General features: G+C 35.5%; 1 pseudogene; it reads right to left on the bottom strand.

The window, feature by feature from the left end:
- Positions 1-15,184: 15,184 nt before the first annotated feature.
- Positions 15,185-24,591, bottom strand: part of LOC149837774 (putative sugar phosphate/phosphate translocator At3g17430) — a 34,085-nt pseudogene continuing 24,678 nt past the window's right edge.

Here is a 24,591-nt window from a genome sequence, read left to right as displayed (position 1 = left end):
ATGTTGCTCTGTATTTTTTGTTTTAGTGTTCATCTGTGTCTCCTTGTGTGTTTTGCATTATCTTAAGTGTTCTGTATTTTCTTGTTACAAATTTGTTTTGCATTGGCATTTTCTTTTGTTTTTGCATTGGCATTTACAGATTTGTTTTTTTGTGTTTTGCAAGCCTGCTATATATTCCAACTATATTCTGTTATTTCCTGCACATTATCATCTCATACTTAGTTTGTTTTTGCAAGACCCGAGATTTTTCTGAGAAAATGCAATGTATGATGTGATTCAGTGATGGTAAATGGCTTGTGTTAATTATGAGGTTTTCACATATAGTTATGCATTATACATATGTATATGTATATAAGTATGGATATACGAGACCTTAAATCGCGTAAGTAAGATATACGGCATGATTGAAGGCAATCTATAATACATTAATTTTTGAAAACCTTAAATTAAATTCATAATATATATGATTAGTCAATCCTCGAATTTGAGGCCCAAACAAGGAAAAAACCTCGTTATTTCATGTGAATTACTGGAAAGTGTATATCGATAGAATATGAGTCTTAACAGGAGCAATTTTTGCAAGTGATGAAAATATAAAAATATGCTTTGAGAATTTAGTTGCAATTGAAAATTTAAACAAGAATTTGTCTTAAAAATTTGGTTGAAATTGAGTGTGTAAATAAATTTTAATAATATTTATTATTTAGGTTGGTTATAGGTCTGACTAGGGAGGGGGCGACCCAAGCCCTTGGTCGACCACCTTTTTGGACGTGTGGGGCCTTGGTGGACTAGCTGGTCAAGGGTTGACCAGCTGTGCGGTGGCATTTTTGAAAGGTTTCCAGAGAAATTCAAACAAAATATGCCTATTAGTGCAGGAAAAGTAGAACTAAAATATTACAAGTATGCCACCACCTAGAAGGGTATGGCATACATCCTAGCCATTCATTTCTAACTTTTAATCTCAGCCACTCACTTAAGACCCTAGCATATTTAACCTTTGAGAAGAGAGAGAAAACCATTCTCTCCTCTTCTTTCTCTCTCTCTCCCTCCTCTGTCCCTCCCAAAATCGTGGGGCTCTCCCTCTAGCCGTCCGTACACCCTCTTTCATCCCTCTCCATCTTTCTAGTGTGTAGGGCTGGGTACCACGTAGGACTCCACCCTACACGCCCAAGCAAGAGAGAATCTCCATCTTTTCGGAAGGCATTGAAGGTGAGATTTCTTTCATTGTTTATTTGTATTTTCATTTTTGTAATGTATTCTTCATTCCTTGTGTAAACATGAAACCGAGTTCCACAATGCATGTGTGTTGAGTTGCATGTGGATTCGGTGGATTAGATTTGTGTGTTATTTCTTACATTCAGTTCATGAAACTTATGTGAGATGCATCACGTGAACACACACACACACACTTATGTTTCAAAAAAATATATATGTATTTTGTCAAAACGAGTTTCCCGAATCTAGAGTTGTCAAAAATACCTTCAAATATTCGATCGTATCTCCTTAGATACGAGTCAGATTTTTGTGTTCTTAGACATTATGGAAAGCCCGGACCTAGTCCTCCAACGTTGTAGTTGAGGACTTAGCCAGATTCAAAATAAAAAGTTCTCTAAAATCTCTGTCAAAAATATAGTTTTTGCATGCATTGATTCTTTCCCGAATCTAGAGTTGTCAGAGACACCTATGATAAATTGACTGTATTGTTCTGGATACAAGTCCAATTTTGAAATTTGTAGACATTCTGAAAAGTTCTGACTCAAAAATCTAACTTTGTAGTTAAAGGTTTGTCCTGATTTGGTCTAAATGATCATCTAAAATCTTTGTCAAAAATGTAGTTTTTGCATACATTGATTCTTTCCCGAATCCAGAGTTGTTAGAGATACCTCTGATAAATCAACTGTATCACTCTTAATAAAAGTCTGATTTTAGTGTTCTTAGATATTCTGGAAATTTCAGACTCATACCTCTAACTTTATAGTTAAAGGTTTAGCCTGATTTGGTTTGCATAGTCTTCTAAAATCTCTATCAAAAATATAGTTTTTGCATGCATTGGATCTTTCCCAAATTCAGAGTTGTCAGAGATACCTCTGATAAATCGACTACATCGCTCTAGATACAAGTCCATTTTTAGTGTTCTTGGACATTATGAAAAATTCCGACTTAGACATTTAACTTTGGCGTTAAAGATTTGGCCTGATTCAGTCCTTATGGTCCTCTAAAATCTATGTCAAAAATGTAGTTTTTGCATGCATTGGATCTTTCTCGAATCCAGAGTTGTCAGAGATACCTCTGATAAATTGATTTTATCGCTCTAGATACAAGTCTAATTTTGGTATTCTTGGACATTATGGAAAGTTCAGACTTAGACATTTAACTTTGAAGGTAAAGGTTTGGCCTGATTCGGTCCTCATGGTCCTCTAAAATCTCTGTCAAAAATATAGTTTTTGCATGCATTGATTCTTTTCCGAATACAGAGTTGTCAGAGACACCTTTGATAAACTGACTGTATCGCCTTGGATACAAGTCAGATTTCATTGTTTTTTGGATATTTTGGAAATCCAAGATAGATTCCGCCAACTTTGTAGTTGAGGACTTTTCTTGATTCGGTCCACAGGGTCCTCCAAATCCTTTGTCAAAATATAAAACATTCAGATTTTTGTTATTCCCTGTTCAGTCTAGAACGCCCTAGACAACGTCCCGTATTTTTGGGATTTCTCCTGAATCCCTTAATGAAAATTCAATTGGTTTGATTTTGTAGAAATCTAAGAGATAACTCTACAACTTTTGTGTTTAGGGTCAGGGCTGAATCTTTGCCTAAATATCTCAAAAACATCAATCTTTTTCCTGTTATAGGAAGTCATGATTTTCTTTTAACTTGTTTTAAATCTCTCTTCTTTTGGGACCGAGTTGGGTGCAGCCCAACTGAGACACCAAGTCACTGAACTCAAATGGCCTAATTAAGCTTGTTTATCATCTAATATGGTCAAATTGAGATTAGCCAACATGCGATATCATGCTCGTATGACTTTGATTTATGTACACTTACACACTACATGAGAACAATGTGACATAAATGTTATAACACGAATGAGTACTTTCACTTGCACATCATATCACCAAACTTAGAGTAATTGCACGAATCATGTTGATAATTCAAGTGTCTTAGCATTTAATGAATATTCGATTATGTTTCGTGTATATTTGCATTGATCACACAATTCACCTTTGGCACTCGATCTGTCCCGTAAGTATAAGGAGGACTCAAGGAACCTTGTAAGAGTGTATTTGTCAGTGAGACTTTGTGAAATGCTAAAAACTCCATGGCAAGTTAGTGTGGGCTATGGACACGCCTTGTGAGTTAAACTCACTTATTTCAGAAATGTGTAGTTACCCGTACTTTTTTTCTTATGAATGTTTCATGCAATATAATTCTAGAGAGGTCTTCCTTTGGTTAGATAATTAATGAAATATTCATTGTTGGATGCTAAGGATAATCATGTTAGTCGTTTGATCATGATCTCACTGCTTGTTGTTGAATGGAGCAAGAGTTGTATCTTCTTGCTTATTTGCTTAAATGATTGATGTACCTGCTTATGTATGTTAGTGCTTGACATTACTGCTTATGGCTAGCATTTCTCCTTACTCGATGGAGTTACACTTGTTCCATCATTTCAAATATGCTAACTATCTCACCATGATGCACATATATGTTCACTTGTACATATGCACTGCTTGCGATATCTTACTTGTTCCGACATGATAAGTTCGCTTATGTCGTTGCTTGGATTAATTATGTTATTAATGCTATGATTTGCATTAATGGATTGTCGTGGTTGATTTCTCACCAGCTCGCAAGAGTACTGACCCCGTTTTATGGGGATACATGTATTTTACTTCTCGTGGTGCGATGAATCTCGATGTGCGGCGGAGGACTGAACCCACACTTCTAGAACGTTGAAGATCTTGGCAGTTGTTTTGTAAAAAAAGGAAAATGTTGTATCATCTTGTAAAACTATGATAATAAGATGTTTCTTCTTGTTGTTCCCTCTGTAACCCACCTAGAATTTCCACTCATTTCTTAAATGTTTTTCCGCTTTGCACAATGTTATCAACAAAAAAAATTTACCCTGAAAATCTAAAGGATTTTCCAAGTTGGGATTCTGAGGCGTTACAGTTTTACATCTTATCATGTCACATTCATGCCTCTGTATCTTCTTTTTTGTGTTTGCTTCAAACTTGTTGCATCCCACACATCAACATCTGATTTATCCCTTACATTCACTGCATTTAAGATTATGGTATCCTGTTTTGATCCTATCCCTCACAGCCCATCATATACACGCATATCGCTTGCAGCATATCATTTGATATGCCTACAACATATTATTTGATATGCTTACAACATATCATCCGATATGCTCACAAGCATGTCATCTCACCTCCACCCAACATTCTGGTTTACTAGATCCATGGGACGTTCCTGTGTCATTTCTTTTACTTTATCATCATAAAATTATTGTTGATTCTCGCCCGTTGTAGACACGTTATCTTTCCCAATCCAAGGTCTTCCATGATTCTGTGAGAAATAATCTTAGTGTTGTTGTTTTACTTGGCAAATGCATTTGCAAAATGCTATCAGGCCTAGTAAGTTGATATCACTATCCTGCAAAAGAAACACAATCAAGTTTGATAGTTCATCGTTGCTAATTACTAGTTATAGAAAACATTCTCTGAAAGATACATATACGCTCGTCTGTTCCCAACTCATTTATCTTCTGGCTTTTATGGTTCAGTTGATGTCTTTGCCATTAAGGGAAATTTGCCATTAAGGGAGTTGATCTTTATACTAATTACTGCTTGTAAAAAAACCAGTGCCATTAAGGGAAATTTTCTGGATTGTTATGTTATCTTCGCCATGGAAATGGGCGAGTTCTTTAGAAATTGCCTTTTTGAGGATTTCTTTCTGTCAGCCTAACCAGAACACGATTGAGCCTCACACCACCTTCTGTTTGCATGTGAGTGGTGATCCATACAATGCAAGCCTTATGCTCTCACCGATCTACCAGTCATCTTTCAAATGAATGGTAGAGATAGTTTGCTAAACCATTTTACTTTGCAGACAACTGGGCAAAAATTGTCTTCACACTCTGTAAATTGTTGCACATCTTACATCAACCACCTGTTGCACCTTTGCATCCATACCCAACAGTACCTGTACATTTTTTTTATATAGCACCTGTTACACCTATACATTACTTGTATGTTGCCTATCATCATTTATAGTAGCACTTCATTCACCATGGCATATTGTTTTGTTGTCATCCCTTGCATATTATAATTGCATCAGTCATCATAGATTGCATTAGCTTAACCCATCCATGATATGTTAGCTTAGTGATACTATGCAATTGCTCCATTTGTATATAAGTTTCACACCTATATAATACTTTAGATTCAAACCTACACAGTACCTTTCTATTTACCCATCAACCACCTACCTTGCATCACTTTAGTCTCATCTCTAGCATTTTAGGATGTATGGCATCATGACCTCTTTGCATTTACAGCAGTGCCAAGCACTGTTGTAACATCTTTGCATTCACAGCAGTGCCCAACACTGCTGTAACTTCCTTACATTTGCAGTAGTTCAAAGAATTATTGTCAGTCTCATCAATACCTTTCTTCATTTAGCACACAACACCTCCCTGTACACACTTCTTGCACTTCCTGCACTCATACAACCACTTGCACACTGCACTAACCATCCCTGTGTAACACTCTCATCCCCTGTAAACAACATCACCACTATCCACCTCCTACACTTGCAGCAGTAACCTCCAGCACACCAACACCCGCACCTTCACCTTCTCATCTCACTGCTGCACCAACACCTATACCTTCTGCACTACACCCTTCACCCTCACCCACTGTTTATCATCACCTGTTGTATCTACACATCAGAACACTTGCTTTTTGCATATTGTTTCATTCCATGTATACTTACATTTCCATATTTTTCATTTTTCACTTCATTGTCACTCACCACTGCTCATTCACACTTAGCATTTGCCCATCAATAGTGTCCTCTGCACTGCATTTGTATATCAGTCCACCATTTTGCTGTTACAAAAAAAGGGGATCCATTGCTTCACTATTTTGAAACCCTTTTGACTTGCTACAAAGGGTGCCTTGAAGTGCTTGGTGAAGTCACCCTGATTTCCTGCAATACTGAATCCAGAAGACATTGTATAGTGTTAAAGCAAATTTACTATGCAGTGTACAACCATTTTAAGAGATCGGTTTACCAAAATCAATTTGTTGTGTTGTTTTTGCTGATTCACCTTACTGTTGCTAAAACCAATGTGTTGGCTGGGATTATCTTGTTAGGATAATATAATAGATACATCTTCTGTTTTATATATTCTGAGCATGAGTACAACACACCATTCACTATGTTTGGCATATTTTCTTCACAACACCCTTTACATTCTTCAATGCATGTCATTACCTGCTATGCTTGCACACCTGCTGCACTTTCTCAACATCACCTTCAGCATCATATCCTCATTGCACCTACCACATTATCTATTGTATCAACCCTTCACTTCACTGCTACACCTGCACTCTTCAACACAGCACATGCCATTTCATCTACCTATCAGCACTATCTCTACACCTCCATTCATTGTACCTACGACATCACTTGCACAACACATGCCATTTCATCTACCTATCAAACTATCTCTACACCTTCATTCGTTGTACCTGCAGCATCACCTCCAGCACACCTTCTTTCACTACTGCACCTGCCTTTGCACCTACAATAGTGCCAAGCACTGCTGTAACTCCTTTGCACCTACAGCAGTGCCAAACACTGCTGTAATTTCCTTTGCATCCACAACAGTTCTACAAACTGTTGTGGCTTCATACTTCCCATAGCAGTCAAATGAACTGCTGTGATGCCCACGATTTTTTTTTGGGTTTCTTTTATAAATTAAGTTTGGTTTTTAGTCTGGGTCTGTATTTTCTGATAGGTGGTTTGAGTGTTTTACGTTGTATTGGGTGGTTTGCAAGTTGAGTTTCTGAGTTTTGCCTATAAGGAAGTCAAGAATGATGCTTTTTGTCTTGAAGCCCAAGTTAAGTTGTGCCTTGGCTCAGATTCATTTCATGCCGATAATGAACGTAATAGCATCCTTAACGCTGCAATTCACACTTTTTTTTTCTTTTTTTCTCCTTTTTTTTTCTTTTAGCTTTCATATTTTCGTGGAATTTTCTTTCATATCTGTCATAAGATCATATTGATATCTAATGCTTTGTTTACACCTGTTGAAATTTTAAACTATGCTTAGCAATTAGCAAAGTTAGATTAAAAATTTGTACTAAAGGATAGGTGCTATTCGCGGTGCTGGGATCATGCTGAGGAAATCTCCAGCTGAGAGTTTCCTTGTATATTTCTTGAGATACAAAATGTTTATGAAGTTTTGCTGCCTTGAGACTGTGGGTTTTTAGTCTTCGATGCTGTAGCAGGTGCTTTAGTACTCATGTCAACCAACCTGATTTTCTCTCAAGCATTACCGTGATATGATCATCCACTGCTAATTATGTCTCCAACACCAAGCTCACACTGTACTCACCCCTTTACCTCACCGCTACAGCGCCACTTGCAGTAGTATGTATGCACTCTACCAAAGACACTTTGCTTCCACCTCCACTGTTGTATCACACAACAACAAGACCCTCACCTGTAGCCACTTATCATACTACCCCATTCTATTATGCCTCTTCAGCCGCACTATATTCTATTCCACAACATTTGTATTATTTACATACTGTGATCATCGCAAAATTTTTCCTCTCGTTCCTCTTTTCCTTTCTCTTCGCCTTTCTAGCCTCTATTCCCTTTTTGAAGGAGAATAAAAGATAGAAAAGAAGAGAGAATGAGAAAAGGAAGAAGAGAGAGGGACTCTTTTGCGAAGGTCTCACTTGACCTTAATTTTGAAAATATTTAGAAAAATTACTCGCCTCCGTTTTGAAATATTTGCGAGAAAATTGGGAGACAGGATTCGCTCGTCGGTACGAGGTTCGACCGTTCCTGGCGCCTTTACCAGGGGTAATCGAATGAAGGATCGAATTTATGCCTTTTTGCTTTGCCTAAATATGATCTAAGAATTTATTCTAAGTCAAAAGAAATGCACATAGAATCATGCTTGTGTAATGTAAATACAGAAATGTATGCTTTTGAGAAAACACCTTTTGGAAATCTGAGATTTTCTAAGTGATTCTGAAGTAAATGTGATAAGGGAATGAAGAAAATGAAATAGTTGAATTTTAACTTAGAACTTGAGATTAGTTCTGAAAAGATGTTTGAAGTTCTAAGTTTTTGAAATAATTAGAGTTTGGGAAAATAAATCTTGACTTTGAAAAGAATGATTTGAAGCTGAGAAAAGAAAGGAAGTTTCAAAGTCAGAAATGGATTTTAAATTTAAATTTTGAACCTGGATTTAGGAGAGAAAATGAAATTTGAAATGGAATTGAATTTCAGATTCAAAGTTTGAAATCAAAATGAGATTTGAGAAATCCAAATTGAGTTTGAAAAAAATATAAATGGGGTTTAAGAGATCTAGATGGGATATGAGAAATGGAATTGGTTTTTGAAATTTGAAAATCAAGATAGACTTGGATTTGAAATCTGGCATCCTAAATGGAATTTGGATCTCAAGTCTGAGATCCAAGATGAAGTTGAATTCTGGAATCCTAAATGGAATTGGATCTGAAGTCTGGAATCCAAGATAAGATTGAATTCTGGAATCCTAAATGGAATTGGATCTGAAGTTTGAGATCCAAGATTGAGTTGGATTTTGGAAATCTGGATCCAAAGTAGGATTGGGTTCTAATTTTAGAATTGGATTTTGAAAGTCCAAAATGGGACTTTTGAAGATGGATCTGGGTTTTTGGAAAACCCAGATTGAATTTAACACTTAGGAAAAAAAATGAATTTTGAGATTAAGAATCAATCTCAAAACTTTGATTTTGAATTTTTGAGAGTCAAGACTTTGAAGATAAAGAACAAACTTGATTTTAAAGTTTGAATTTGAAATCAAAACATGAATCAAAAATTTCAAAGTTAAATTGAACTTTAAAATTGATTTTGAGATATTGATTTGAGTTTGAATTTGAATCTTGAAAATGAATTTGGAATTTCAAAGTTGATTTGAACTTTGAAATTTGATTTGAATTGGAAATTAAAGTTTAAATACAAAATGAATTTGAAATTTCAAAGTCAAATTAGACTTTGAAATTGAATTTTGAATCTTGAAATAAGATAAAATTGAATTTGAATCTATAAATAAGAATTGATTTGAGAAATGAAGAAGATACTCAATAATCACTTGGAGTTTTGAAAAAGGAATTTTGAAAATATGGTATAATTCTATCCTAAATGATGAAATGAGTTGAAGGATTTTGAAATTGAATTTGGAAAGAATATTTCATTCTTTAAATGAATGTAAATAAGATTGAGGATATAATACATTCCTGACTATGGTCATTGAATGTATTATATAATAATCCTATTTGAATTCAGGTGAAGAATAAAATATATTTTGGTGCTTTTATAGAGTTTAAAATGAAATTAACTCTCAATATATCCTGACTATGGCCATCGATATATATTCTGAGTTAATTTTAAGCTAAACTCTGATAAAATAAGAAAATATTTTAAAAATATGATGATTTTTGAAGAGGGATCCAGTGTAGATCCAGTGTTATTCCATAAAAGATGAAAATCCTAAGTTTTGTTCACATCCTGACTATGACCATTGATGTAAATCATCAACTTAGGATTTAATCACCTTTTATTAGAATGGTGCATGTGCCATTCGTGTTCCCATTCATGAAATTTTTTTAAAAAATAAACGAAAAATAATAAAACAAAGGGTATTTACATGCTCATTCATTCTATCTAAGACTGGAAATGTAGAGTTTTCATTAATATCTAGCTTATTATAATACTGGAATTGAATTCGAAATTACAAGTCTCTGATTCTAAGAAAGGAAATAACATTTTCCATACATCTTCTGCGAAACAGGATTAGCACACAATAAAATACCAAATATGAAAGAAATGAAAGATATGTGACCCTACCCCTACTAATAAAGAGATGTTTATAAGTTAGCCTAACTGGAATGGAAGTATTTGACAAGGAGATGTGTGCATTCTCAGAGAGATATAATGTATATACTTAAAAGGGTCATGCTTAGGCCTAATGCCAAATACACATAAACTGACATGATAAGGGGGAGTTGTGATGCCGTAAACAATTCAAATCATGACACAAAGTCTAAGAATGCGTAAATCGGTTGAGAAGGACCCCATTTGGATCCTATGACAGACATCAACTTGATGCTTTAACAAAACTAATGTTTTTCCCACAAATTGGAAGAAACTTGATACTAGAAGAGATAAAACTTTTACAGCTAATCCTAAACATGAATGTCGGCAAACCATGTATATATATATATACTTATATATATATATATATATATATATATATATATATATATATATATATATATATATATATATATATATATATATATATATATATATAAGTAGATATATATATGTATATATAAAGGTTGGAAAAGAGGGCAGTGAGACTTGTGATACAGTGATATACATAGACAAGCCTGCAAATGGGAGGTGCACAAAGAGTTACACACAACTGACAATGTGTAAGTGCAGAAGGTGCAAAAGGGGATGGTGTATACACAGTGGCGACAACATTGCAGCATAGTGTGTATATAGGTGCAGAAAGTTATAGCAGATATATGAGACAATGTATGTTCAAATGAGGTGTTGAAGATGATAGACACTTACCTCAACTAGCGATTGGAATCAGGCCTTAGGCTTTTGGCTCAGCACATCACGATCTGCAACTGGAGATAGGAATCTGACCTCTGATTTTATCTTTAGCAGATCAAGATTCATACAGCAAGTTAAAACTTGGTTCTACTCCACAGAAGCATCAAGGCCTGATATGATGAAATCCGTTCCTCCAACTGGTTTGGGAGCATTCAGGATTGTGGGAATGTTGGCGATCGGGCTAATTTAAATTTGCGGGTGCTGAAGTCATGTGAGATTGATGACTATAGCTCAAGCTCCCCGATCTGGGGCCCTATTTGATGATTCAGCTACAGGCGATGGAAAATGTGAGAATTCATGAATCTGGTACAGAATGAAGGACCAGGAACTCAATGTCTGAGATCAGACCACCTTGCTTCAGCCACTAGCTGCCGATGTCATATTAGCTTGAACTGCTGCTGCGAATCTGAGTGAGGTTGGACGGGGCCTTAACATGATGAAGACAAATTTAAAACCAGTGTCTAGATGTACTTCTCAACAATACCAGAAATCTGGTTTTTAATTTAAATACATCGTGGATGGGTGCAAAGAACCTCACTCCAGCAAGAGCTTGGTAGGTACTTGCAACAAACATATTGTGAGTGCTTTGCATCTTATGTAATGAAAATCTGGACGACCCAATTTAAGATGAAGCATGGTATTTAGCAAAAAACCTCCACCAAAACTTAGTGTCATTGTCAATAGGTATATACTATTGGTGACACATATATCATGACAACCCTTAAGTACACATTCCTGGCTCATACAGGATTAATTTTCTGGTGGGGCTTGGTGGCTAACATGAGGCATGCTGCTAGTTCGCCACCAATCCAAAAAAAAAAAAAGGGCAGGGCCTTGACACTTGGGACATCAAAAGACAACCTGTTGGCAATGAGGGATTGCACTCTTGGATGGGTGATGCCGAGATAGATGGTATAGAGAATGGACCAGGTGGAATGATTCTATAACTTAATTCAGGGATTTTTTTTTTGCAGGAAAGTAAACTGAAACAAAATAAGAAACAAGGCGGATTATGCCCTTTAAAACTTTTACAGATGCAATGAACCACAATTGTGGTAAATAACTAGTGAAATAAAATGGTGCTGATCATACAGTAGAATAATCCAAACCAAACAAATTTGGAAGGAATTTCTATGCCATGACCAATCGAATGTCAAAATGTAGTCAAAATGAACCAAACACATTAAACAAAGTGGAATAAAGGCCTTCAAATGCTATGAAACGTAATCAAAATAGAATAGGAAATCAATCAACACAGGAAACTGATGTGATGAAATATTCTACAGGAATCACAAAATAATGGAAGCATGATATAATATTCATAAATAAAAAAAGAAAAGAAAAGAGGAAATACCAAAATCCCTTGATTAAGCATGATTTGTTTGCCACTTACCACAGAAAATCTGCCAGAGACATGATGGCAATGCCGACAAGAAGGACCTTAAGCCCCATCTATCCATGAGGCAATTTTGGTTGCCCTTGCTTGAATGGCCAGTACACAATAGCACACCACCGTGCCTGTGCACGTCTGAGCAACAACACACTGATCCTAGTATCCAATTCTCATGTGGGTGTTCTCATTGGGGACCGATGCTGTAAAACGAGACTGTGGAAAACACAGGACATGATTTTGAATTTTGTTGAATGAGTTCGTTATGAGCAAATTTCATGGCCAACGAAAACACCTTCAGTAAATCCTAATTGCTTCCTGTTATATAGTTCCAGAGAGATAAATTAAAATTTGATTGGCTCTCAGCAGATCGAACCTGAATCCTCTTTCAATCTGAAACGATGGATACAAGATTGATGTTATGATGCAAAATCATGTACCCATGGTGAAGACATATGCAGGATGGGGCTAAAACAAGGAGTTAGTGCAAATGGCTTAAAGTAAGATGAGATGTGTTACAGGAACCATGTAGAAGTCAAATGTGATGCTCAAAATGAAGCGTATGCTCAGGAAAATACAGAATGCTAGATGAGGTAAGGATGTCGGATCGAATTCTCTGCCGTGTTGGGTGCACTGCAGTGGATCAGACCTATGCTGATGCTGAAATCATGACATCGTCGATGATTCAATGAGATGCCTGAGTATTAATGCCGATTCAGATCGGATGCAACTGGTGAAGATTACATGTGCCACATAAACAATGATACTTGACCACGCTGGTGATGCAGGGGGCCGTATGAATGATAAACGAAATGTTGTGAACATCATAAGGTAGGAAATAGATGCAAACAGGATCGAACCAAAAGAAAAAATCAAAATATAAACCGATTATCGAGAATGGGGTCAGAAATTGAATGTAAACAGGGATTCGTAATAATGAAAGGAAATCCAAAATCATAAGATCAACTATAGATTAGAATTATAAGCGAAACAGCAAAATGGGAAAGAGAAAAAGGAAAAAAAAATGAAAATATGTTGGAATCAAACATTCCTATTAATGTTGCCATTTGTAAATTGATTCTACTATGCGTAGATCGGTGCTACAAAGAGGCTTGCTAAAAAAGTAAAGAACTCAGAAATTCATAAAACAGGAAGAAAGAGGAAAGTGAAAGAAACCTTTATCGTGACTTCGTTGTGGGATTCGTCGGCTTCCTTCAGTTATTTAGGGGAAAATCGGTGGAATAAGGAGGAAGTGTTATCGTCGCAAAATTTTTCCCTCTTCCCTTCCCTGCGGGAGAGAGAGAAAAATGCTTTCGCAAGTCAAACTTGATCGGATTTCGGAAATTTGTTTTGAAATACTCGCCTCCGTTTTGAAAATAGCGGGAAAATCCATGGGATGGGGATCGACCTGTCGGTACGAGGTTCGACCGTTCCTGTCGCCTTTAAAAGGGGTAATCGATCCAAGGACCAAAATTGTGCTTGACTTAGCTAAATCATCAAAATCGTGTTCTATCCTAAATGCACAGAGAATTCAGGCATGTGCTATGAGATTTTGTAAAATGTAAGTTGGAAAAATATGATGTATGCTTAGAAAACATTTGGAGTTGAAAGATATTTCTCGGGAAAAAGATGAAAATCAATCTCTCAGAAAACTCAGATGAAAGGATTTGAAAATCACCAGAAAGTTTATGAGAATGTGAGAAAATCCTGAGAAAATAGTGAGAATTCTCGAGAAAAGAGGAACATTTGAAAAGGAAAATATTTGTCAGAAAGCTCTGACTTTTGAAAATTTTCTTTGGAAAACGATCAAAATTCATTGGAAAACTCTTTGGAGAAGGAAAATCAAAACTTAGAAAATTGAAATCTTGAGAATCTTAGCCTTAAAATATTTGAAAATCGACTTTGATTCTTGAGAGATGATGAGAAACTCCTTTTGAAAATGAATCTTAAGAAAGAATATTTTCCAGGGAAAATCGGGGGAAAACTTGACTTGGAAAATCCAATTTTGAAAATTTTAGAAGTTTCTTGAGAAATTGATTTCCATAGAATGAAATTTTCTTGAGAAATCATGAGAAAAACAGATGTGCCATGATGCAGATGATTTGAATGGATGAATGCACTTTGAGAAAACATATTTTCAGGAAAATATGCAATTTTAGAATTAAACTAAGTAGTATCACCACATATTCCGACTATGGCCGTAAATATGCTTGTGATTTACTTAGCTAATTCTAAAATATTTGGAAAAATTGAAAATATGCAGTGAAATTTTGAAGATAGCGTAGGAGTGTAGGCTCAATGTAACTAGTAGAAAGATGCTAAATATGGGTTTTGTCCATATTCCGACTAGGGCCGTAAATATGGACTCCACCGAGTTTATCAACTCCCTAAGAGTTGGTGCACGTGCCATTCGTGTACATCTACGGTGATTTTGAAATAAAGATGTATGAATCACAGAATCACGATATTGCAGAAATCAAACTACATGATATGCATCCTAATCTAAGCAGTAAAGATAAATATTATTCCAAATTGGATGATTACATCTTCGACATAAAGCAAATGACAAAAAAAAAACTTTTTTTTTTTAAAGAATTAATGTCTTCTAGGCTTTTCCTGCAAGTATGAGTTAGCACAGAAAATACCAGATACGGTAGAGGAACTGAAGATTTCACATTAACACCAATACTCAGCTACTTATGCTTAAAGTACGTTGAAAGGACATCTATAAATGAAATATCATGTCTAAAGCATGAACAAAATGCGTATGAAAATACCTAGACGCCATGCCCAAGCTAAATGAGAAACATACTAATGGATGCCTAGATGCTTAAACTCATATTAAATGAAGTATGCACAAGAAAATACGATTACTGGAATGTACGTGGAAGGGCCTCTACCTAAAAAAAAACATACATGAAGATATAGATCTACATAATGGAGAATATACACAATGATCAAAGTTTCACACGTAATATGCAAGTTGTAGAAATATCTAGGAATTCATATAACTGGGGAACATGCAAATATGCTGTGGGATGTGCAGGTGACCATATAAATGCAGGAATGCATATATCTAGACTATGGAGGAAGATGCAACAAATAATTAGAGCACAAGTGTATCTACATGATTGATACTTTCATGAGTCAGCTAAATGGGACGCAGGGGAATGTGCAAAGGACTGACCTACCATACATAAAAATGATATTGAAACATGTAAATGTGTCAATAGACATGCTGTAGATAAAATACACAAAGGAAAAATGCCTATGGCTGGGTATTGATGTATGATGATAGCATAACTGTAACTAGCTCTACAACCTTTACAACTGCACCTAAGTGCTGAGCTCTTTTAAATGCAGACGGAGTAGCTTCAACTGCCTGTCTTGCAGCCTCTGTTGCAAACTCGGTAACAAGAATGGAGCAGCATCGTTACTCCTTTTCTCTAAAAAATGCTGGAGGGATAAACTTTCCAGAAAATTTTCCTAACTCTGGAAATGACAATTTCAGAGCCACCAGTAACCATCTTCTCCTTTGTCAGTGCCTCATCAGTCGTCAGTTTTGCTAGCAACGCCCCATCAGATGCAACCTTAGCAGCTGCTGCAGTATCTTCTGTCCAGAGCTTTACTTCTTCAATTTGGCTGCAGGCTTTTCTTAACTAAATGGACGCACATGATGATTGTTAACCAAAAGTTCAAGAAATGCTACAGAACCATAACGTTCTCACAACACAGTCCCTTATTTTTAACAGCATACTCCAATTATCACTCACCTCATGCTCTCATTATTACAGCACCCTATGTTTCTGATAGCAAACTAGTGTCCTTAGTTATGGATGCTAGGGTAATCATAAGAGAAAACGATGCCTCTTGAAAATGGTAAAATCCATTAAGAAAAAGGAAAGAAGAAACCTTCCAGATGGGGATACGGGACATATGTTGTGTAATGAAATGAGATGTATGCAATGCTAAGTACATAATACAGGGAAAAGCAAATGCTATATCAAAAAAAAAAACTTAAAAGAATGGATAGACATTCACAGGTCATCAACTGGGATAAGCAAACTATCATTTCAGTGGGATGACCAGTTAGTCTTAGCTAATTGTGTTTAATCAATGTTTAGAATTCTCGAACTTACTCATCATAGCTGAACATAATTTAATGAAATATCAAATGGATTTAATCCAACGTGTATAGCCAACTGGTATTGTGGATTAGAATTGACCCCCAAGATCAACTCTATGGATCTAATGTTTGAATCAGATGGTAAATAGATCTCACAAGTTTCATCGAGTTAGGACAATACACCCATTTCATTTGATCATAGCAGATTGATTATGCTAATTGATCATACCCATCACAGTAAAAAAAAAAGAAAAAGATTAGCAATTTTGCTTCTGCAAAAAAAAAAAAAAACTTATGACTATTTAGTACACTTTGGTTTCATATGACCTCTCCAGGTGGTTTTGCCATCAATCAGGATAACCTCCTATAGCCATTCCAGAATATCTTGGCAACAAATTGATAATATACCAACAATGGATTCCCCAACATGAAACGTCAACAGCTAGGATGCAGGGGTAAACTGTAAGCTTATGATAGTGGGGAACAACATAAGGTAATTCTCTTGCAGTAACGCAGGAGGGAATGTAATGCCATAAGGAAAAGAATGAGAGTTAAAACTAACACCAAATATAGTGCCTGTGTCAAGGGCACCTTTCATTGTATGATGAACCCCTTTGGGTCTCGTTTGATGCCATGATATGCAAAAATTCTTTTTAACATCATAAAGGCATGCAGGAAACTGTGCAAAATAAGGAAGTTAGGTGGATTTAATGTTCCACTTGGAAGGACTCCACCAAATCCGTTGTTTTTGAATCAGAAAAACTGCTCTGGACTAAAACATTGTTCAAATGAAATGAGAATGAGCCCACTAAAGAAATTAGTATGAAGGGTAAGGTTTTGAGGTTGTACCCATGATAGAGTTTAGAAGGAATGGACACAAAAGACGATTCACTGAGATATCAAGAGACCTCAGCTTACTGCCATTTCATGAGCCGATGGCAACACCCCTGTAGACTATTTTAAGGAACATCTACCACCTCTAATTTGGGCAAATCCCCAATAAAACCAGGAAAATCACCATGAAAATTTGATTTCCTTTTTTTTTGACTGAAATGCTAATAAAACTGGATTTACTGCAAAAAAAATGATTTTTTTGACAACCTTGATGAAGCTCATGACATGCCATGAAGGATGACATAGAAACAAATCTGAAAACTTTTTGATGGAAAAACAAACATCGTTTCATAGGGGCTTAAAATCTTAAAAACAAATCAGACCCAAATGCAGCTAAAACCTACCTTTTGGAGGGGTCGATGATGCCATTAAGAGGCGTCCTCGATCCTCGATGCATGACCAACCGTGAAGGTAAACCGCATCAACTCAAAATAATGGATTTACCACATATATTATATGAATACCATACCTAATTAGCAGAGTGTAGATATAAAATGGCTTCTCACCTGATTTCTTGAACTGTTTGCCTTTCGGATGCCGCCCTTTGGAGACTGGTTTACTGAGTGGAAGAGGCGCAACGCTCAGGACCGACTGCAGGAAAAGGGGACTGATGATGCATGAAATGCACATCATGTTAACAAGTTATTCATGCATTTTGTAGTGAGATTAAGGTTTTAAACCCATGTTTAGATGCATTTTGATAGTAAGGGGTTGTGGTTCGAATTTCAGAGAAATCAGAGTTAAAATGACAGACTTATGGTTATTTTAGTGTTTGGGCACAAATTTCAAGGTGGATCGGATCCATATCCGTCCCAATTAGGCTATTTAGACTTTGGATCAACCTTTAGAAAACCCAAATCCAACCCACACGTATATCCATACCCATTTAGAAAACATTTTGCAGAAAACCCCCCAGAAAGTGGCGCAGGGTAAAAACTTTTATTATAACATGGTTTTTGAAAATACCCAAAAGTATAAATATACTTTTTAGAAGAGCCCTAAACGTCTTTGGCATTGGGATTGATGCCTCCTACAGTGAATCTAACTCCAGCCCCTCTCCAACTCCTCATCCCACCTCATTTCCATTGAAGATTGGGGTTTTGCTTGAAAATCAAGCATTCTTCGATATCTCTTTTCATTTCTATACATTTCTTTAACTTGCTGTGTTTAATCACCATTTGTTGTGTTGTTGCAGGTGTAGCAGAAAAGGAGACCATTTATCTTGCTTGGAAGTGCGAAACACCCCAACAAGATGAGCCGGCCCTACCTCCATCCGGTTTTCTAAGCCCTCCGATCGCGAATCGGCACCCGTTCCATCTTCGGTGGATCTCCAACGTGTTGCAGCTGTAGATACCCTGCTCGTGGTGATATTCCAGCATTCTCGAACAGTTCGGGACGTCATGCCAGCGCCATTGTCTACTCTCTTCTCCCCCACAATCGTCGGATCACCCTTGAGGTGGGTCTTCTTCTCTCTTCTCTTATAGATAAAGCCTAAATCGTGTGTGGTTGTATTTCTTTTGATATTTTATGTGTGTTTGTTTTATTTTTATTGTTTTAGCCCTAGTATAGAACTCGTGCATAGACTAGCACGGTAGATCTAGGTTTGGTTTCGTTTTTGAATTGTTGGAGTCTTGATTTTACTCTATTTTCCCTCAAAACGTGTAAATCGGCTAGATGTTATCCTAGCCGATTTTGCATTTCTGTCCAGCGTGTTTATGGTGTTGTTTCTACAGAAAAATCATTTTTAAAAAGTTTCATTTTGATTTAGTTTATTCGCTGGTTTTGATTGTTTGTTATTTTAATTAAAAAGAAAAAAAAATCGGCTAGATTAATTCTAGTCGATCTTTGTGTTTGAATAAGTTTAGTTGCTGCAATTTTTTCTGTGGTTCTATTACATGATCTGATTTGTTATATTTGTTTCCTATATGCTCTAGATCCATTTTGAGTGAAAGGTTATGTAGGTTTGATTTCTTATGTGTCGTGTGGATTGTTTTTAAAATAATTGTTGAATTAGTGTTAAATTCTAGTATGTGCGTGTGCTTCCATTGTGTAAGTCATGTGGTCGTCCTGCGTTCTGTTAGTTTCACAGTTTTGTGAAGGTTGTGTTGATTAAGGTCCTCGTTTTAGGATTTTTCTAAATATTGTTTTAATGTTTTAGTGTTTTGTGTGTTTTAGTTATATTGAGAAAAATACAAAAATCGAGTTTTATTGTTCTCTTGATTGTAGTGTTGTCCAGCTGGCTGTAGGACTTTTCCATTAGTTTTAATTTATTACATTAGCTTAATTTGTTGATTAATGTTTTATTTAAGGTAGACGTTTATTTTATGGTAAATTTAGTGTTACTTATTTTCAAGGTTTTGTGTTTAGGTTATGTGTGGAGTTAGGTTACTATTTATGTTTTATATAATGTTTATTTCCAGCATTTTATTTAGTTAATGTGGTTTGCAGTAGTATAATTAGTTAATTAAGGTCATTTGTTCCTTTGAAATTGTTATTAGCATGGTAATATTTGCGTAGTTTAGAATTTTGAGTTAGTTATTTAACAAGTCAATTTTTATTTAGTGTAGTTATCTTCCCCAAGGAGGGGGGCGTCCGCCATTAGAGCTCCAATTGAGCTCTAGGCTGTTTTTGGTAGGTTCTTAGAATTTAGGTAAGTGTCTTAGAGTGTCTAGGTTCATTGTTTTAGGAGTTGCTAGGTGTAGACGTTTTTGCCTTCTATGGTAAGTTTTAAATTAGAGTATTTTTTCCTTAATTCTAGATAGTTGTGTTTTTTTTTTCAATTCTAACCTCTCTTTACCTTAGTGCAAGATTGATTTAATTAGTTTAGATAGAATTTGATTTTAATATATAAAGTATATTGATTTTTTAGATAAGGGATATTGGAGTAATTGTAGAGGGTCAAACTATTTTGGTAAGTTGGGATCTCCTAAAATCGTGTGGTTTGTCTAAAGGAAGATTTAAATTTTGAATGAGTCAAGGTAGAAGGGAGTTACATATTTGGTTTTGGAAATTCAATTTGAAATCCAATTGAGTTGCCAAAAGGGGTGTCAACAGTTTTGAGAAAGAGAATTTAATTGTCTTGCATTCATTCTGAGAAAGTCAAAACGTGTGGTCTTTGTTGAGCTGGGCAGTTTTAGTGATTTCTAAATTTATTTTGCAAATCATTTAAGGAAAGGCAATAACTCCTCTTGGTTGGGACAGTTTCTACTTTACCAAAATATCAAATTCGATTTAATCAAAGATTGTAACTCCCCTCTAGTTGGACTATTCTTGGATGTATCAACTTTCCAAAATTATCTTTGACATTTACTCTTTTCTATTTCTCTAAATGTCCATAGTAAGTTAGTATAAATTAGGATTTAATTATTTTAGTAATAGCACTAACCTTAGGTTAGTAATTAGGATTATTGTTTAGGAAGGTCTTAACTAGGGTTTTATATATTAGGCATGTAAGTAGTGGAGTCATTAGGGTTAGTTTTAATTAATTAGGTATTAATTTTAAGTATCTAAATTAGTCAGTGTCTAAGATAGTCAACCTAACCTAGTCAAACTAGTTAACCCAAGTAGGTGAGTCATGTACCTAGTCTAAGCCAAGTCAAGTCGATCTAGCAAGGTGTGGCGTGAACCTAGTCCTAGTCATATCCTAAAACCGCCCCATTTTGGTTTTTAGTGATCTATTTGACTTTAGTTTAACCCATATTAGATATAGTATAATTTAGTATAATGATTCATTTGTTTACATTAGTTAGATTTTAGAAATCCGTGTTGCATTAATGTATGATTGTTCATTGTATTTGATTTAAGTAGTTCCTTTAGTTAAAGTGTATTTAGTTTATATTAATTGCAGCTTCTCATTCATATAGTTAGGTTTGCACTTTTTATTAGATTAATTGCATTTGCATTAGTACTTAATATAACTTTAGTCATAATTTGCATAGTTTATTCTATTTTCATTACACTTAGCATCATTGCATTTAGCATCTGCATAAAAAACTATCATTCAATATCATTTAGGTCTGCATTGCACTTAGATTGCATTCATAATGTTTAAAATAGTCTTACAAAGTGAATAGTGCATTGAAAGCAAAACCTGATTTTTTCCCTGTCGCACTGTCGTCACTTCATGTGCAAAAATTTCGAGTTTTCCAAATATTATTTGTCTATTCACTTTATTGGTGTGTTAACTGTCTGCAGACCAAATTTCAGCTCGATCCGAGTTAGTTTGGTCTGATTTTTAAGCGTTTTGTGAAAACCGCTTTTTTCGGATTTTAAAATTTCGGGACCTACGATATCCTGATTTTTCCCAGTTTTGAAACACTTATATTTGGAGTTCCAGATATCATTTTTTAATTTTGTAAAAACTGTCAGTACTTTGAATCTGTCAGTCACAGAATAAAACAAATTTTGGGAAAATCGGACCTCGTTTGCTTTGTCAAATAGTCATTTTTCGAAGAGCTGTCAGAAGTCTATTTTGCACTAGTTAGGGGTAGTTTCGTAATTTCATTCTTTTAGTTATTTTCAGTTTGTTTTCATCCGTTTCTGCATTTTTAGTGTTGCATCTGCATCATCCAGCATTGTTAGACTTATGTTATTTGATTTTAGAATTAGTTTGATATTTTCTTTATTATTTTATTAGTAATTAAGTTTTGTTTGTTTAAATTCTTCAGAATTAGGTTTAATTTATATTTTAGTTTAGTTTCATTAAATTAGTTACTAACTTTGTATTTTGCTGTGTTTTTAGGTTGAAAAGCATAACCTTTTTTCTAGGGATTCATGTCCAAGTGTGTAAGTTGAGCAGTGGCGAAAAGACAGAAATACCCTTGGCGTGCAACAGAAAACTGAAGAGTTTTTCTCATTAGTTGTAGTGTTAATTTGTAATTTTTTTAGCATTGTACTTATAACTAGTGTTTATTGATTAATAAATAAAAATTTTTAGAAATATTTGAGTAACTCCCGTTCCCTGTGGATTCGACCCGTACTTACCACTTCGTGGAAAGTCGGTTATTTACTTTTGGTTGATGATTTTCCAAAGATTTTATTGAAAAATACTGTTTTAAAAATACCATCTCCAAAATACCAACCAATGACTTCTTATGTGTACCTTGCAGATCCACTGAAGTCCTTTGGTTCTTCGTGAAGGGGGAGCCAATGAGAAAAGGGGAGCTCCTCTTGGCCTATTCGGTTGAAAGGAAATGAAAGCATGAACCTGTGAAAAGGGGAGAGAACTAGTTGAAGAGCCTGGGTTAAGGGAAGTCGTTGATGCCTCTTGTGTTGGCCCTTGTGGGCCTTTTAATGGTCAGCCTTTTGCCTTTTCCCCCAAATTCGCCCCTTTCCTCCTCTTTAACCGGTTTTTTTGATAGCCTTTTAAAATGAATTTTTGAAATGTTTTGAAAAAAAGCTCACCGTTTTGAGAGGGGGCGGCTCCCTTTCTCCAGAATTTTTTTTGAAAACTTAGGTAAAATAAGGTTTTTGGGTAGGGTTTCACGGTGGCTCCATTTGGGGCTGAAAAAGTAAAAATGATTTAAAAAAAAAACGGATTTTGTTTTTCCCTTTTTCTTTTTCTTTTTTTTTTAAGGTGGTGCCACCTCAACTGGAGTTGAAAACTTTTTGAAGTAAAAAAAAAAGTTTGTTTTTCTTTGCAGAGGACTCTAGTGGGGTGCCACCTATGCGTGGGACCACTGGCTATTTTGTAAAACATAAATAAATGAAAATTGAAAGGAGGGTTTTATAAATTGGTGCCACCTCCGGATGGGCACTGTTTCGGAAATACAAGAAATATTGGAGAATTTGAGTGTGACACCACCTCAAGGTAGGCCCCACGTCATTTTTGTTTTAAAATAAAAGCAAAGTAATTTTTTTGGAATTTTCATAATAGTAGGCTAGTTTAGAAAATACAAAAAAATGGGCTTGGTTTCAAAAACTAAAAAAAAAAATGGTTCTTCAGGGCAAAATAAAAGATGTAGAGGTTTTATAAAGAAGTTCAGAGTCTTTTTGCAAAAGTTTTAAATAAAGTCCTCTAAATTTGAAATTGTGTCCCCCTCTTTCCAACTGACGAGATTTGAAAATCAATATACAAAACCATCCAGATTGTTTTCATTAGAAGACTTTTGTAATTTGGGGTCCTGGGGGTAAAATGGGAAGAATTGACAATTTTAAAAACCCAGGGGTTTGAAATCAATTTTGAAATATTTAAAACTTGAATCTGGATTGATACTTTTAAAAATCAGGAGTTCTGGATCTCAAAATGACATGCTGTGTAGTGTGGTCATATGAAATGTTCATGCAATGATATGCAAAGACATGTTTCCTGAAATGCCCCTCTGAATTAGGGCTTGGAAATTCTAGCTTCTTGTCAAGAATACGATTTTGAAATTTTGCAGTTTGGAGATATTTCTGAGCCTAAACAGATAGATTTTGAGACTCGAGGATGAAATTTAGGACTTTCTGCAAGGTTTAAACTCAAAAAATGACCATTTTGTCCTTCATTGATTCTAGAGAACTGAAATGTGCTGGTTGATGGAGATGTCTGGAAGGTGAAGGTAGCCATCAATTTCCTTGATATGAATAGGAAAGAGAATTTGGTATTATGAAAGCAATTGATGAAAGGATATTGATAATAGAATTTCACAAGTTTAAAGAAGATTCTTGATAAATTGGGCAGTTTGATATCCTGGGAGCTTCTCTCATGATAATCTTTCTGCACTCTTTTGGCTTTCTTGGGTTTTGGTTACATTCTTCTTCATTTTGGAGATGTTCTGACTTTTCTTTATTTCTTTTTCCTCTCTTTCTTTCTTTTTCCTCTCTTTCTCTCTTTTGGGGTGTACGTCACAAACTTCTTCAACTTGGAGATGTTTCAATCCTTCTTTGATGATATTGGCTCATGGGTTAGAGATCTTTGGATGATAGCTGAAATTAAATATCTTTCAGGGATTGTCGGGAGATTCATCGCATCTGCCATCATCTCGACAGTGCTTTGGACTTTCCCTGGAAGAATCTGTCACAAACTCCGTCATCTTGGAGATGTTTCAAATCTTCTTTGGCCCCGGGGCTCTACTCGCTTAATTCACCTTCATCTTGACGACAATTGGGAGATCCCTTTTGCGGATATTTAATTGCAGCTTAGGTGATTTTGAGGAGACAAGGCTTGGGTGAATTCTCTCTTTTTCTAGCACTCAGGATATTTCAACTGCCTTATCTTTACAAGAATAATCTTTAGAGATATGCCATTGATTGCGATCAATATCAATTATTTATGAC

The sequence above is a fragment of the Nuphar pumila genome, chromosome 5 (genome assembly GCF_984573655.1).
Source record: "Nuphar pumila chromosome 5, dmNupPumi1.hap1.1, whole genome shotgun sequence".
Taxonomy (NCBI): domain Eukaryota; kingdom Viridiplantae; phylum Streptophyta; class Magnoliopsida; order Nymphaeales; family Nymphaeaceae; genus Nuphar; species Nuphar pumila.
The sequence above is the reverse complement of the archived record's forward strand: the minus strand, read 5'-3'. Positions and strand labels throughout refer to the sequence as shown.